Source organism: Eptatretus burgeri, chromosome 17, assembly GCF_056783735.1.
Source record: "Eptatretus burgeri isolate ZD-2024b chromosome 17, Ebu_testis_v1, whole genome shotgun sequence".
Lineage (NCBI taxonomy): Eukaryota > Metazoa > Chordata > Myxini > Myxiniformes > Myxinidae > Eptatretus > Eptatretus burgeri.
In genome coordinates this window covers 19313577-19331076 of record NC_140977.1, presented here as the reverse complement: position 1 = coordinate 19331076, position 17500 = coordinate 19313577, and the positions used below count along the sequence as shown (strand labels likewise).

General features: G+C 54.4%; 1 protein-coding gene across 1 annotated transcript in view; it reads right to left on the bottom strand.

The window, feature by feature from the left end:
* The window catches only part of LOC147009475 (uncharacterized), a 232849-nt gene that overhangs the window by 176346 nt on the left and 39003 nt on the right, over positions 1-17500 (bottom strand).

Genomic DNA, 17500 nt, shown 5'->3' with positions numbered 1-17500 from the left:
TGGGAATCGCCAAGCTTTACACAAAATTTGATGCAGTAGCGTTGTTCAAGTTTTTACACCATTTTGTCAAAAACGAAAATCCGAAGGCGCTCAATTACACTTCCTCACTCATCGGCGGTCTGTCGGCGACTGACAGCTTCTGCAGGCGGGAAAATATTCACGCATCCGAATTAGGATCGCCTACATACGTGCACCAAACCACGCCTCTCTCGCTTCATTTGTTTACGCACGAAAAATTAAGGTTGGATACTTTTTGAACAAACCTGATATATATATATATATATATATATATATATATATATATATATATATATATATATATATATATATATATATATATTGTTGTGGTTACCAAATTCGCAAACCACCATTCAGGTCCCTTAGGTGAGGTATCTCGGTAAGTACATGTGTAGTTAGGCCCAAACCCGTTGTCTAGTGGGAATACATGTCATTTATGCGTGCTGCGACTCTTCAGGATAGCCGTTTTTCTTTTGCTATCTTTATTTTGGACCAACCGCCATGATTACCACCACAATCACAACATCAACCACCAACCACAACGCCGCTTCACCACAACCGCCACGACCTTCCCGTCACACCTCGCAACCGTCGCATCGCCACCGTTCTTGCCCCGCTTGTGGGTACCGGTGTTGGACTCGTGCAGGGCGCGCGCCGAACGGCGTGTACAAAATCACGGATTTTGTGCTTCAAAAACGGATCAAAAACGACACACGCCCACTTTTTGCCGTCCAATCGGTGAGCGAGGGGCGAATTGGCCCCGCCCCCAGGGCGATCGATATATGCAAATTTATGGATCAAAAAGCCTTCACGCCCACTTTTTCTCGGGCTAATGGGGAGCGAGGTGAAAGGTCGAAGGGAGGGGGTCAAAGATGAGAGGGCGAAGCTACGGGGCTGATAAAAGGACCGTGTTCGTCAGTCCAGGGACGAGTAGAGTCGGAGAGTAGGAGAGTAGGAGAGTCGAGGAGACGAAGAGAGTCGGAGAGTAGGAGAGTAGGAGAGTCGGAAACAGAGAGTCAAGACTTCGCGGGCGGTGGAGTTGGCAAGAAGGAGCTGGTCGTCGTGTGCGTTGGAGTCGGAACGGAGGGGACGGAGCTGTGGAAAGGCGGCGACACCAGACGAGGGGGTGCTCGCGTCGGGAGCTGCACCCCAGGGAGGCCGACAGCGCGACCTGGCCGAGGTGGAGACGCTCGTCGCGGGGCAATAAAAATCCTCTATACCCCGAGCATCAGCAATCCCCTCCTGTTTCCCCCCCGCGCTGAGATAGTGCGACCAAGGGGGCCCCTTTCCCACCCCCTACCAGACACCGCCCGCGAGGCCCGCGGAGTTGAGGCGCCATCGCCGCTCCGCGTCTCATCACCAGACGGGTAGGCCCGACCCGGTCTCGGCCTCAGGCCCGCCTCATCCTTGAGGGTATTCTTTCCTTGGTTTTGGGTATGTGTTGTCGGCGCCGTCTGTGAAGTAAAATTGTATAAGTGTTGCCGTGTGCTCGGTAGTCGGTATTAGCTCTGCATTGTGTCTTCTCTTTTATATTTGCTTTTTGTGTAAATTGCATTGTGTCTCTTTTGTGTGCTTTTGGTGGAATTGAATATGTGTGCTTTCCGTTCGTCGCGAATAAATGTGCTTTATTATTGAACTGTTCTCCCGCTTCGCTTCGTCTTTTCCTCTATTGAATCCCCCATCTTGCTTCACGTAAAGGGTTGGTAGTGGGCTGAATACGCCCGATAATTAATCGAACCGTCGAGGTCGACGATAACACCGCTCGGTTATTATGATAGTACGGAACGGGTCGCTTAAGTGGCCCGTGTCCGAAGTCGACCTGCGGCGAGGTGCGATCGCCCGGTCTACCCTCCGCGTGGGTACTTAGGTAGGTCGAATTTGGCGAGCAACCCTATCCCACGCGGGGGCTGATTGGCTCGATCGCGGTGAGACCGAAAGGTCCACCCGTGACTGGTTCCCGGCGTTAGTCCGAGAGGGTCACGACTGGATTGTCCGTCCGGTGGGCGACGTGCCGCGATTCGAGTTACGTGGCCGTCAGCACGCCGGCGGGCGCGAAATACCGCAACACTGGTGTCAAGTCGTGCGATACAAATTCATCGCCCTCCTCGCGGCACTGGTATCGGAGAACAGGAAAACGGGCTCTCCTGTCTCCAGCTAAATTCACGGGAATCGGTCCAGGGGTGAGAGAAGCGACCCCCGATTCCCTCCAAATTACGAGCGAGCGAAATTAACCCTTTAAGAGAAGCAAGATGGCGTCTCAAGGCGAGCGGGAGCCGGGGGTATTAGAAATGGATGTAGAATGTGTAGGATCCATGGTCCAGGATGGAATCCCCGAGCAGGAAATGTTGATTGTGCAGGAACACGGACTCGCCCAACTGAACCCAGGGCCCGAGGTGGGTGCGGCAGCGGCCGCGGTGTATGACACCTCCCCCCCCTCTCCACCAAGACCCTTCCCCAACCCCTGCCGAAACGGCTCACTCAAGCGCACCCGACATGGCCCAGCTATGCGCCATGCTGGCGGCAATGACAAATGAAATGAAAAACGAAATGAAAGGCATGAACAAACAAATGATCGAAAAAATGGATGCGAATATGAAAAACGAAATGAAAGGCATGAACGAAAAGATGGATACAAACACAAATGAAATAAAAGGCATGAACGAAAAGATGGATGCGAATACACAAAAATTGGATGCGAATACACAACAAATGAACGGAATGGAAACAAACATGAAGGAGGAAATGAAAGAGCTACGGGGTGAGACGCAGAACATGGGCCGATGCCTGCAGGCGGGCATGAAGGCCGTGACCAGGGAGATAGGAATGGCGACTCCACGTGTGGAAGCAAACGAGCTGGAAGGGGGTGCAACGGCTAACAGGCCCGCGGTGGAGGCGGGTAAAAAAATAATTCGGGGGGGCGTGTTGGGCGAGGGTCGTGACAGAGGAATCGACGGTGACCAAAAGGGAAAAATTAAATGGGGAGACCAAAACGTGTGAGACGAGACACGAGGTGACGACAAAGGAAATAATAATAGTTGAGACACGGGAGATAGAGGGTGAATTGGACGGGGTAAGTGACGCACACACACACACACGGAGGTAGTGGAGGATAAAGGGGGTGAGCTGGCGGACTGGGTAGAGACCCAGTGCGAGCACCTGGGTGGCCTCCTCCAGGAACGAGGGGAGGGAGTCTGCCCCCTTGAGGCGAGTCACGACCAGGTGAGTTCGGTCGTGCTTTGCGAGGTTGAGAGGACGGGTGCTGTGGACGGGTGCACGGAGAGCTTGGGGGGTATAGAGGCCCCGGAGACCCTTGTGGGGACACAAATCCCCAGTGTGGTTGTCCCTGTATGTGTGGTGCAAGGTGTGAGTGCGTCCCCGTGTGTGGAAGCGACCCCGTGTGTGATTGGTGTGGTGGCGATGGTGCCGGAGTGCGTGCTTCCCAGCACACCGTGTGTGAGTGAGGCATGGAGTATGGATGGGACACCGCGGTTGAGTGCCACCGCGTGTGTGAGTAGTATGGTTTGTGTGAGTAGTGAGGCACGCGTGAGTGAACGGCCGTGTGCAAGGTCGCTGTGTGCAAGGGAGACCGTGTGTGTGAGAGAGCGGTATGTGAGGGAGATGTCGGTTGGCATGCGGGAGCACGCAGCCGCGTCTCCCGGTGTGAATGTGATGGAGTGGACTGTGTGCGTCGTAACACGCAGGTATGCGTGTGTGGAATGGAGACGGAGACGGCGACAGAGGAGAGAAAGCCGAGTAGCGGCTGTAGTTGTTTCGAGGACCGTGCCGGGTTCACCCAGCAGTGAGCACGCGGTTCGTGCTGTGCAACGCACGAGACCACCACGTGCTCGCTTGCGAGAGTGAAGTCCCGGTCCGGAAACGCACGCGGTGGATTTGCCGATCCCGCGGACGGACAAAGTTTAGGCAGGAAAATGGATTTGGACCGGACGGGTTCTCCACGCGATCGTGTGTGTTAAGCTCCAACGGGCAAAGCACATGTGTTCGCGTGGGGAACCCCTCGAGACGTGGGGCTTGTGTTTTTTTTTATGCGCACGGTGACGCCATGGCTGCACATGGGGTTGGAATCCGGCAGGAGGGGTATCTCTGCCGGATGGTACCGTCCAAGGAGGGACGAGGAACACGTGCAGCTGCATGACGTCACGGGCAGGTGCAAACTGCGCGAGCTCTGCGTTGCCGCGCAGGTGCTGCGCATGAAAAAAAGGAAAAAGCAAGCCTCACTTTCGGGTGCAAAGGATTCCTGGGCAAGGGGTGGAAGACCCCCTTACCCTGGGCACAGGATGGAAACTAGTTAGGGGGAAGGGTTAGCTTAGTTAGACCGAGTCCATGGGGCAGGGGTAAGTCCTCATGGAGTCCGTGGAATGGATGAGTTAGAGGGATTTAGATGAGCTTTAGGTGGGGAAATAAAAGTAATTTTTGAGTTAGGAGACAAGGACAGACTTGTGAATGTGTAGAGGGGACGTAGCTTAGCTACGTAGTGTTAAAAGGAACGTGCTATAGTTTAAGGGACGACGTGGGAGCACGAGTTAGTTAGGGGATGTAGTTAGAAGGATGGCAGAGTTCAGCGGTGTGTGTGTTGAAGAGTTGTGGGTTGTGAGGTGAGTACGTGTACATGTTGAGTGAGTGAGGCCAGCGGGTCTGTGTGTGTGGAGTGAATGGGGAATGCATGGTGCGATGAGTGATTGGGGGGAGGAGTGACTCCCGCCCAAGGGACCCCGGGGTCAGTATAAAGTGAGTTAGGGGGTTAGTCAAATTGAAAAATGGAGGTCGTTTTGTTGTTGGTGGGAATGTAGGCTCGAGACCCATTTGGAGGGGTGCAGGAGCACTGTTGACGGGCTTGGGAGCGTGGCTGCGAAAGGTGAGTATCGCTGAGTGGGTACCCCGGGCACCAGGCTAGTCGGCCGTGGTAGGCCAAGGGCTCATGGGGGGCCGGGATAGCGTAGTGGGCACGGGTGCGCCTGCTTGGTGCGGGGGCCCGGGGCGCCATTAGCCGCGTGGGCAGTGTTGTGGGCACGGGTGACCCTCGGAAAGGGGCCCGGGAGGCCGGCCTGCCACGTGTGCGTTTCAGGGGAGGTGCCATGGGGGCACTCCCGGTGTTAGGGAGCTGGTAGGCTCGGAGGCAGTGTAGTGCCCGGGGGTGCCATAGCGGGAGAATCGGCAGAGGGTCGTGCCTGCCAAAGGGAGCCACGTGTCCCAGCCAGGAGACCGTGTGAGGGCACGGAGCGAAAATTGGGGGGCGAGGCCCGAAATTGTAAGGACACCAACACAGGCGACGGGAATCTGGGTTGTTAGAACCAATAGTTTAAGCGAGAGGCGCTTGTTGAAAGCCCCGGGGTAGTTTAACAGTTAAATGGTTAGGGTAGATTAGGAGATGTACCCCTCCGCAACATCCATCCCCTCGCTCTCGTTGTGGGCCGCTGGACCCACTTTGGGTTAGATCGCCGAACTCTGGGGAGGCCATTCTGAGGCTTCGTTGGGCCTCGACACAGGACGTTAGCTCTCCCTTGTTCCCCTCCGGGAAGGGAACGTAGGGGTTGGGAGTAGGCTAGGTGACAGGATAGGTTAGCCGAACAAGGACGATAAAGGGGGTTAGGGGACGATTTACAGTGGGGAAATAAAAATAAAAACAACAAAAAAATAAGTTGGGGCTAAATTGGGGTTTGACAAATTAAGGGAGTGGGTATGTACAGTGACAGGCAAAGGCGATAGGTTGGGAGGGAGACAGGTAGGTAGGTCCGAGCCCGCCTTCCAAGTGGCCAGCACCACCGCACTCCCTCCACCAACCTCCACTGAACGGAAAAGGCTGGCCAACTTCATCGGCTGGCCGTGTTTTGCTTCAAGGCGGAGGCCGGCCGACTTCATCGGCAGCTGTTGTTTTGCTGCAAGGCCTGTGCCATCGGCTGGCCGTGTTTGCTTCAAGGCCTGTGCCGGCCAGTTCATCTGCTGGCTGTTTTTCTTCAAGGCCTGTGCCGGCCAGTTCATCTGTCGGCTGTGTTTGCCTGCAGCGGCCTTCTTCTGTGGGCTGTGTTTGCCTGCTGCCTTTGCCATGCCATGCCCACTGCCCACATTCACCAGCCCCGTTCAATTTTTGCTTTGCCCCCCCCCCCTGTTCATTTCCATGTGCGCCAGGATCCGCAAGGCAACAGTTTGCAAGCTGCGAGAACTGCCCTGTTGGCAGCTACAACACGGGCCTGCAGTGGCGGCCCGTGCCCCGTGTTTGTGTTCACCCATCCATTCGTTGTGCTCATTGCGTGTGCCACTTGAGCTGGCACGGAGACTGCGTTGTGCAGCCCATGCACCGTTGTGGTTCACTGCGTTCAGTTCAAAAGGGAAGGCCTTGGACTGCGAGTGAGCAGCCAGCCACGTTCCCTGTCACCTACATTGTTTTGAGCCAGAGACTGCATGCGGGCAGCCTGGCTCCCTGCTAACTGCTTTTCTTTTGCAGAGTTCAGTGATCCTGGGCCATGGTTTAGTGTAAAATTTGTAAGTTAAGGTTAAGATGTACTGTAAATATGAGTGCGCCCCCGGCATGTATGTCTTAGCGCCGGCAATTTTATTTAAGTCGTCCGTGTGAGTGAGTTTGTTTAGGTAGTTACGCAGCCCTCAGGTTATTTATTTTGGGGACACGAATACCATGAATGTCGCACTCAGGGATCCGTAGGTAAAATGTACGAGGGGAAAACTACACATGATGGCACACGAAAATTTGACGACTCGGGACGAGTCTGTAAAAAGGGGAGGGGGTAGTGTTGTGGTTACCAAATTCGCAAACCACCATTCAGGTCCCTTAGGTGAGGTATCTCGGTAAGTACATGTGTAGTTAGGCCCAAACCCGTTGTCTAGTGGGAATACATGTCATTTATGCGTGCTGCGACTCTTCAGGATAGCCGTTTTTCTTTTGCTATCTTTATTTTGGACCAACCGCCATGATTACCACCACAATCACAACATCAACCACCAACCACAACGCCGCTTCACCACAACCGCCACGACCTTCCCGTCACACCTCGCAACCGTCGCATCACCACCGTTCTTGCCCCGCTTGTGGGTACCGGTGTTGGACTCGTGCAGGGCGCGCGCCGAACGGCGTGTACAAAATCACGGATTTTGTGCTTCAAAAACGGATCAAAAACGACACACGCCCACTTTTTGCCGTCCAATCGGTGAGCGAGGGGCGGGTGGCCCCGCCCCAGGGCGATCGATATATGCAAATTTATGGATCAAAAAGCCTTCACGCCCACTTTTTCTCGGGCCAATGGGGAGCGAGGTGAAAGGTCGAAGGGAGGGGGTCAAAGATGAGAGGGCGAAGCTACGGGGCTGATAAAAGGACCGTGTTCGTCAGTCCAGGGACGAGTAGAGTCGGAGAGTAGGAGAGTAGGAGAGTCGAGGAGACGAAGAGTCGGAGAGTAGGAGAGTAGGAGAGTCGGAAACAGAGAGTCAAGACTTCGCGGGCGGTGGAGTTGGCAAGAAGGAGCTGGTCGTCGTGTGCGTTGGAGTCGGAACGGAGGGGACGGAGCTGTGGAAAGGCGGCGACACCAGACGAGGGGGTGCTCGCGTCGGGAGCTGCACCCCAGGGAGGCCGACAGCGCGACCTGGCCGAGGTGGAGACGCTCGTCGCGGGGCAATAAAAATCCTCTATACCCCGAGCATCAGCAACCCCCTCCTGTTTCCCCCCGCGCTGAGATAGTGCGACCAAGGGGGCCCCTTTCCCACCCCCTACCAGACACCGCCCGCGAGGCCCGCGGAGTTGAGGCGCCATCGCCGCTCCGCGTCTCATCACCAGACGGGTAGGCCCGACCCGGTCTCGGCCTCAGGCCCGCCTCATCCTTGAGGGTATTCTTTCCTTGGTTTTGGGTATGTGTTGTCGGCGCCGTCTGTGAAGTAAAATTGTATAAGTGTTGCCGTGTGCTCGGTAGTCGGTATTAGCTCTGCATTGTGTCTTCTCTTTTATATTTGCTTTTTGTGTAAATTGCATTGTGTCTTTTTTGTGTGCTTTTGGTGGAATTGAATATGTGTGCTTTCCGTTCGTCGCGAATAAATGTGCTTTATTATTGAACTGTTCTCCCGCTTCGCTTCGTCTTTTCCTCTATTGAATCCCCCATCTTGCTTCACGTAAAGGGTTGGTAGTGGGCTGAATACGCCCGATAATTAATCGAACCGTCGAGGTCGACGATAACACCGCTCGGTTATCCCGATAGTACGGAACGGGTCGCTTAAGTGGCCCGTGTCCGAAGTCGACCTGCGGCGAGGTGCGATCGCCCGGTCTACCCTCCGCGTGGGTACTTAGGTAGGTCGAATTTGGCGAGCAACCCTATCCCACGCGGGGGCTGATTGGCTCGATCGCGGTGAGACCGAAAGGTCCACCCGTGACTGGTTCCCGGCGTTAGTCCGAGAGGGTCACGACTGGATTGTCCGTCCGGTGGGCGACGTGCCGCGATTCGAGTTACGTGGCCGTCAGCACGCCGGCGGGCGCGAAATCCGCAACAATATATATATATATATATATATATATATATATATATATATATATATATATATATATATATATATATATATATATATAGTTATAGTTATGGTTATAGATTTCCGCCCGCGGGCGTGCGAACCACCGCGTCCAACCAATAGCGGTCGCTTTGCCCACCGAACGGACAATCCAGTCGTGGCTTTCCGGATCAACGCCGGAAACCAGCCACGGGTGTGTTTTTAACCACACCACAACCTTGTCCGCACTCTACCCGCACTGCAGGGTCCGATCGCCAAATCTTCGATTTACCTAATTATTCGCGTGGGTAGGTTACCGAGAGATTGTACCTCAACGGGACCGCTTGGAAACGAGCCGCTGAAGCAGCTCACTTCCTTTTGGGATAACCGAGCGGGGTATTATCGCGCAGTCCCATTGGACCCGATCACTTGACCGGCTATTTAAAAACCAACTATATTCCGAGTGCAAGATGGGGCAGTTCAATGAGGGAATAGACGCAACGAACAGGTTTACATTCACACAAGGACATTTATTATAATAAAGCACGTATGCAATTAAACAAGGCAAAACACGTATGCAATTATACAAGCAACAAAAGCACGACAAAAGAACTACGACTGTCTATACGAAATGCAATGCAAACATTTACAGCACACAAAGCACTTAACAATTTCCTACTTATTAGACGGGCCCACGGACACACGTACGCACACACACACACACCCAAGAAATGGTGGCAGAGGCTTTTAATAACGGGCTCCAGCTCGGAGGACAGGTGAGCTGAAACCCAGAGCCTATCTCGAACTTCTCCACCTCGTGTGGTCTTCAAGTTGTTCGGACCCGGGCTCCAGCGAGAGCAGGCTGGATCCAATCGCTGTGAGCTGCGATCCTTCCCAAGCTCCCGTGAATCATCTCGCACTTCTCAGCACGTGCTGGTGAGACGAGGCGCCGATCCTTCCCGTCGATGCGCCGATCCTTCCCGTCGATGCGCCACTTCCCCCAAGGAACCACCTACAACAAAAGGTCGACGAGTCGCACCAAGCCGGGAACCAAAATGGAGAACAAAGAGTTTCACGAACCATGAAGAAGAAGAAGAAGAAGAAGAAGAAGCCACCACTCGCAGCTGGAGCCGAGCGACCAGCTCAACTCTCTTCCAAGCAAATCAGCTCAAAGCAAAAAGCTCTCCCGAGCCAAGCAGAAGCCGAAGATCACGGAACCATCAAAGCAAAAAGCCTCCAAAAAGCCTCTTCCTGAGCCAGGCCTCAGCTGAAGCTCACCGAGCCAGCCGAAGCAAAAAGCTTCCGAAGGCCTCAACTCTCACCCAAGCCAAACAGGACCCAAAGGTCTGCTGAGCGACTACTCTCTGCCAAAGCAAAAACTTACTACTCCAACTCCCCCCACAAACAAAAGAAAAGATCTCCTCTTATCCTTCTCCTGCCCTTCCCCCGCTCCCGGCGTGACTCATGACTCATGCCCTCGTGCTCCATTCCCCGCTCAGCCACGGGTGGGAGGGAGTTGTTGACATCATGAGTCACGGGACGGCAGGGTTCTTCTTGCTCTTCGCAGAAGAGGGGGAGGCATGTCTCCATTGTTCGTTCCCTAACTATTAAATCGATCCGCAGCGCATCTAATCGATTTTTGAACACTTAAACAATGGAAGGTGAGCAATGTAGGGAACAAGCACTTATCGACATAGCTGACTAAAGGAACCTGTATGCTGTGTGCAATCAAATTCCAAATTCGTGACAATATATATATATATATATATATATATATATATATATATATATATATATATATATATATATATATATATATATATATATATATATATGTCTTCTTCTTCTTCTTTCGGCTGCTCCCGTTCGGGGTCGCCACAGCGGATCATCCGTATGATCCGCATAGTGATTTGGCACATGTTTTACGCCGGATGCCCTTCCTGACGCAACCCTGGTCGCCTCTTACAACACAGGGATATGGTACACCTATTTTAACCGGGGTATACACCGGCCCAGTGCACTAGTACTCATTTCGCCGACCTCGGAAGGATGACAGGCTGAGTCAACCCCCTGGTGTATTAATTCAGAGGCCCAACGGGACTTGAACTCGGGACCTTTTGGATCCCAAGCCGCTGCCCTAACCACTGCGCCAACACCAGGCTCTATATATATATATATATATATATATATATATATATATATATATATATATATATATATATATATATATATATATATATATATATATATATATATATATATATAGTTATGGTATCGCGCCCGCCGGCGTGCTGACGGCCACGTAACTCGAATCGCGGCACGTCGCCCACCGGACGGACAATCCAGTCGTGACCCTCTCGGACTAACGCCGGGAACCAGTCACGGGTGGACCTTTCGGTCTCACCGCGATCGAGCCAATCAGCCCCGCGTGGGATAGGGTTGCTCGCCAAATTCGACCTACCTAAGTACCCACGCGGAGGGTAGACCGGGCGATCGCACCTCGCCGCAGGTCGACTTCGGACACGGGCCACTTAAGCGACCCGTTCCGTACTATCGGGATAACCGAGCGGTGTTATTCGTCGACCTCGACGGTTCGATTAATTATCGGGCGTATTCAGCCCACTACCAACCCTTTACGTGAAGCAAGATGAGGATTCAATGAGAGAAATGACGAAGCGAAGCGGGAAACAGTTCAACACAAAGCACATTTATTCGCGGCACACGGGAAGCACACATATACAATTCCACCAAATGCACATAGAAAAGAAAAACACAATGCAATTTACACAAAAAGCAAATGTAAAAGCGAAGACACAATGCAGAGCTAATACCGACTACCGAGCACACGGCAACACTTATACAATTTTACTTCACAGACGGCGCCGACAACACATACCCAAAACCAAGGAAAGGAATAGAGAACCCTCAAGGATGAGGCGGGCCTGAGGCCGAGACCGGGTCGGGCCTACCCGTCTGGTGATGAGACGCGGAGCGGCGATGGTGCCTCAACTCCGCGGGCCTCGCGGGCAGTGTCTGGTAGGGGGTGGGAAAGGGGCCCCCTTGGTCGCACTATCTCAGCGCGGGGGGAAACAGGAGGGGGTTGCTGATGCTCGGGGTATAGAGGATTTTTATTGTCCCGCGACAAGCGTCTCCACCTCGGCCAGGTCGCGCTGTCGGCCTCCCTGGGGTGCAGCTCCCTGCACGACGCGAGCACCCCCTCGTCTGCCCTCGCCGCCTCTCCACAGCTCCGTCCCCTTTTTGCTCCGACTCCAACGCACACGACGCCCAGCTCCTTCTTGCCAACTCCACCGCCCGCGAAGTCTTAACTCTCTGTTCTCGACTCTCCTACTCTCTGGACTGACGAACACGGTCGCTTTTTATCAGCCCCGTGGCTTCGCCCTCTCATCTTTGACCCCCTCCCTTCGACCTTTCACCTCGCTCCCCATTGGCCCGAGAAAAAGTGGGCGTGAATGCTTTTTGATCCATAAATTTGCATATATCGATCGCCCTCCAACGCCCTGGAGGCGGGGCCAAATCGCCCCTCGCTCACCGATTGGACGGCAAAAAGTGGGCGTGTGTCGTTTTTGATCCGTTTTTGAAGCACAAAATCCGTGATTTTGTACACGCTGTTCGGCGCGCGCCCTGCACGAGTCCAACACCGGTACCCACAGCGGCGCAAGAACGGTGGCGATGCGACGGTTGCGAGGTGTGACGTGAAGGTCGTGGCGGTTGTGGTGAAGCGGCGTTGTGGTTGGTGGTTGATGTTGTGGTTGTGGTGGTAATCATGGCGGTTGGTCCAAAATAAAGATAGTAAAAGAAAAACGGCTATCCTGAAGAGTCGCAGCATGCATAAATGACATGTATTCCCACTAGACAACGGGTTTGGGCCTAACTACACGTACTTACCGAGATACCTCACCAAAGGGACCTGAATGGTGGTTTGCGAATTTGGTAACCACAACACTACCCCCTCCCCTTTTTACAGACTCGTCCCGAGTCGTCAAATTTTCGTGTGCCATCATGTGTAGTTTTCCCCTAGTACATTTTACCTACGGATCCCTGAGTGCGACATTCATGGTATTCGTGTCCCCAAAATAAATAACCTGAGGGCTGCGTAACTACCTAAACAAACTCACTCACACGGACGACTTAAATAAAATTACCGGCGCTAGACAGACATGCCGGGGGCGCACTCATATTTACAGTACATCTTAACCTTAACTTACAAATTTTACACTAAACCATGGCCCAGGATCATTGAACTCTGCGAAAAGAAAGTAGTTAGCAGGGAGCCAGGCTGCCCGCATGCAGTCTCTGGCTCAAAACAATGCAGGTGACCGGGAACGTGGCTGGCTGCTCACACGCAGTCCAAGGCCTTCCCTTTTGAACTGAACGCGGTGAACCACAACGGTGCATGGGCTGCACAACGCAGTCTCCGTGCCAGCTCAAGTGGCACACGCAATGAGCACAACGAATGGATGCATGAACACAAACACGGTGCACGGGCCGCCACTGCAGGCCTGTGTTGTAGCTGCCAACAGGGCAGTTCTCGCAGCTTGCAAACTGTTGCCTTGCGGATCCTGGCGCACATGGAAATGAACAGGGGGGGGCAGAGCAAAAATTGAACGGGGCTGGTGAACATGGGCAGTGGGCATGGCATGGCAAAGGTGAGCAGGCAAACACAGCCCGCAGAAGAACTGGCCGGCACAGGCCTTGAAGTACCACAGCTGCAGATGATCCGGTCGGCACAGGCCTTGAAGCAAAACACGGCCAGCCGATGGCACAGGCCTTGCAGCAAAACAACAGCTGCCGATGAAGTTGGCCGGCCTCTGCCTTGAAGTAAAACACGGCCAGCCGATGAAGTGGCCAGCCTTTGCCGTTCAATGGAGGTTGGTGGAGGGAGTGCGGTGGTGCTGGCCACTTGGAAGGCGGGCTCGGACCTACCGACCTCTCTCCCTCCCAACCTATCGCCTTTGCCTGTCACTGGACATATCCACTCCCTTATTTTGTCAAACCCCAATTTAGCCCCAACTTATTTTTTTGTTGTTTTTATTTTTACTTCCCCACTATAAATCGTCCCCAAACCCCCTTTATCGTCTTTGTTCGGCTAACCTATCCTGTCACCTAGCCTACTCCCAACCCCTACGTTCCCTTCCCGGAGGGGAATAAGGGAGAGCTAACGTCCTGTGTCGAGGCCCAACGAAGCCTCAGAATGGCCTCCCCAGAGTTCGGCGATCTATAACCAAAGTGGGTCCAGCGGCCCACAACGACAGCGAGGGGATGGATGGTGCGGAGGGGTACACTTCCTAATCTACCCTATCCATTTAACTGTTAAACTACCCCGGGGCTTTCAACAAGCGCCTCTCGCTTAAACTATTGGTTCTAACAACCCAGATTCCCGTCGCCTGTGTTGGTGTCCTCACAATTTCGGGCCTCGCCCCCCAATTTTCTCTCCGTGCCCTCACACGGTCTCCTGGCTGGGACACGTGGCTCCCTTTGGCAGGCACGACCCTCTGCCGAATCTCCCGCTATGGCACCGCCGGGCACTACACTGCCTCCGAGCCTACCAGCTCCCTAACACCGGGGAGTGCCCCCCATGGCACCTCCCCTGAAACACACACGTGGCAGGCCGGCCTCCCGGGCCCCTTTCCGAGGGTCACCCGTGCCCACAACACTGCCCACGCGGCTAATGGCGCCCCGGGCCCCCGCACCAAGCAGGCGCACCCGTGCCCACTACTCTATCCCGGCCCCCCATGGGCCCATGGCCTACCGCGGCCGACTAGCCTGGTGCCCGGGGTACCCACTCAGCGATACTCACCTTTCGCAGCCACGCTCCCAAGCCCGTCAACAGGGCTCCTGCACCCCTCCAAATGGGTCTCGAGCCTACTTTCCCACCAACAACAAAACGACCTCCATTTTTCAATTTGACTAACCCAACTAACTCAATCTACACTGACCCCGGGGTCCCTTGGGCGGGAGTCACTCCTCCCCCCAATCACTCATCGCACCATGCATTCCCCATTCACTCCACTCACACAGACCCGCTGGCCTCACTCACTCACCAAGCACATACCTCACAACTCACCAACTCTTCAACACACACACCGCTGAACTCTGCCATCCTTCTAACTACATCCCCTAACTAACTCGTGCTCCCACGTCGTCCCTTAAACTACAGCACGTTCCTTTTAACACTACGTAGCTAAACTACGTCCCCTCTACACATCCACAAATCTGTCTCTGTCTCCAAATAATCATTTTATTTCCCAACCTAAATCTCACTATAATCCCTCTACCTAATCCATTCCACGGACTCCATGAGGACTTGCCCCTGCCCCATGAAGTCGGTCTAACTAAGCTAACCCTTCCCCCTAACTAGTTTCCATCCTGTGCCCCGGGTCAAGGGGGTCTTCCACCCTTTGCCCAGGAATCCTGTGCACCCGAAAGTGAGGCTTGTTTTTTTTTTTTTTTATGCGCAGCACCTGCGCGGCAACTCAGAGCTCGCGCACTTTACACCTGCCCGTGACGTCATGCAGCTGCACGTGTTCCTCGTCCCTCCTTGGACGGTACCATCCGGCAGAGATACCCCTCCTGCCGGATTCCAACCCCACGTGCAGCCATGGCGTCACCGTGCGCATAAAAAAAAAACACAAGCCCCACGTCTCGAGGGGTTCCCCACGCGAACACATGTGCTTTGCCCGTTGGAGCTTAACACACACGATCGCGTGGAGAACCCGTCCGGTCCAAATCCATTTACCTGCCTAAACTTTGTCCGTCCGCGGGATCGGCAAATCCACCGCGTGCGTTTCCGGACCGGGACTTCACTCTCGCAAGCGAGCACGTGGCGGTCTCGTGCGTTGCACAGCACGAACCGCGTGCTCACTGCTGGGTGAACCCGGCACGGTCCCCGAAACAACTAGAGCCGCTACTCGGCTTTCTCTCCTCTGTCGCCGTCTCCGTCTCCATTCCACACACGCATACCTGCGTGTTACGACGCACACAGTCCACACCATTAAACTCACACCGGGAGACGCGGCTGCGTGCTCCCGCATGCCCACCGACATCTCCCTCACATACCGCTCTCTCACACACACGGTCTCCCTTGCACACAGCGACCTTGCACACGGCCGTTCACTCACGCGTGCCTCACTACTCACACAAACCATACTACTTACACACGCGGGGGCACTCACCCGCGGTGCCTCATCCACACTCCGTGCCTCACTCACACACGCGGGGGCACTCACCCGCGGTGCCTCACTCACACTGGCCGTTTCATCCACACATACGGCCTCACTCACACACGGTGCCTCATCCACACACGGCGTGCTGGGAAGCACGCACTCCGGCACCATCGCCACCACACCACTCACACACGGGGTCGCTTCCACACACGGGGACGCACTCACGCCTTGCACCACACACACAGGGACAACCACACTGGGGATTCGTGTCCCCACAAGGGTCTCCGGGGCCTCTATACCCCCCAAGCTCTCCGTGCACCCGTCCACAGCACTCCTCCCCTCAACCTCGCAAAGCACGACCGAACTCACCTGGTCGTGACTCGCCTCAAGGGGGCAGACTCCCTCCCCTCGTTCCTGGAGGAGGCCATCCAGGTGCTCGCACTGGGTCTCCACCCAGTCCACCAGCTCACCCCCATTATCCTCCACTACCTCCGTGTGTGTGTGTGCGTCACTTACCCCGTCTTCATCGTGTCGTCTTCCCTCTATTTTTTCTGTCTCCCGTGTCTGTATACATTTATAAGTTTCTGTCGTCGTCACCTCGTGTCTCGTCTCACACGTTTTGGTCTCCCCATTTAATTTTTCCCTTTTGGTCACCGTCGATTCCTCTGTCACGACCCTCGTCCAACACGCCCCCCGAATTATTTTTTTACCCGCCTCCACCGCGGGCCTGTCAGCCGTTGCACCCCCTTCCAGCTCGTTTGCTTCCACACGTGTAGTCGCCATTTCTATCTCCCTGGTCACGGCCTTCATGCCCGCCTGCAGGCATCGGCCCATGTTCTGCGTCTCACCCCGTAGCTTTTTCATTTCTTCCCTCATGTTTGCTTCCATTTTTTGTGTATTCGCATCCATCTTTTGTGTATACGCATCCATCTTTTGTGTATACGCATCCATCTTTTCGTTCATGCCTTTCATTTCGTTTTTCATATTCGCATCCATCTTTTCGATCATTTCCGCATTCATCTTTGCCAGCATGGTGAATAGCTGGGCCATGTCGGGTGCGCTTGGGTGAGTCGTTTCGGCAAGGGTCGGGGGGTTTTGGTGGAGAGGGGGGGGGAGGTGTCATACACCGCGGCCGCTGCCGCACCCATTTCGGGCTCTGGGTTCAGTTGGACGAGTCCGTGTTCCTGCACAATCAACATTTCCTGCACGGGGATTCCATCCTGGACCATGGACTCTACATTACTACACATATACATTTCTAATACCCCCGGCTCCCGCTCGCCTTGAGACGCCATCTTGCTTCTCTTAAAGGGTTAATTTCGCTCGCTCGTAATTTGGAGGGAATCGGGGGTCGCTTCTCTCACCCCTGGACCGATTCCCGTGAATTTAGCCGGAGACAGGAGAGCCCGTTTTCCTGTTCTCCGATACCAGTGCCGCGAGGAGGGCGATGGATTTGTATCGCACGACCTGACACCAGTGTTACGGTATCGCGCCCGCCGGCGTGCTGACGGCCACGTAACTCGAATCGCGGCACGTCGCCCACAGGACGGACAATCCAGTTGTGACCCTCTCGGACTAACGCCGGGAACCAGTCACGGGTGGACCTTTCGGTCTCACCGCGATCGAGCCAATCAGCCCCCGCGTGGGATAGGGTTGCTCGCCAAATTCGACCTACCTAAGTACCCACGCGGAGGGTAGACCGGGCGATCGCACCTCGCCGCAGGTCGACTTCGGACACGGGCCACTTAAGCGACCCGTTCCGTACTATCGGGATAACCGAGCGGTGTTATTCGTCGACCTCG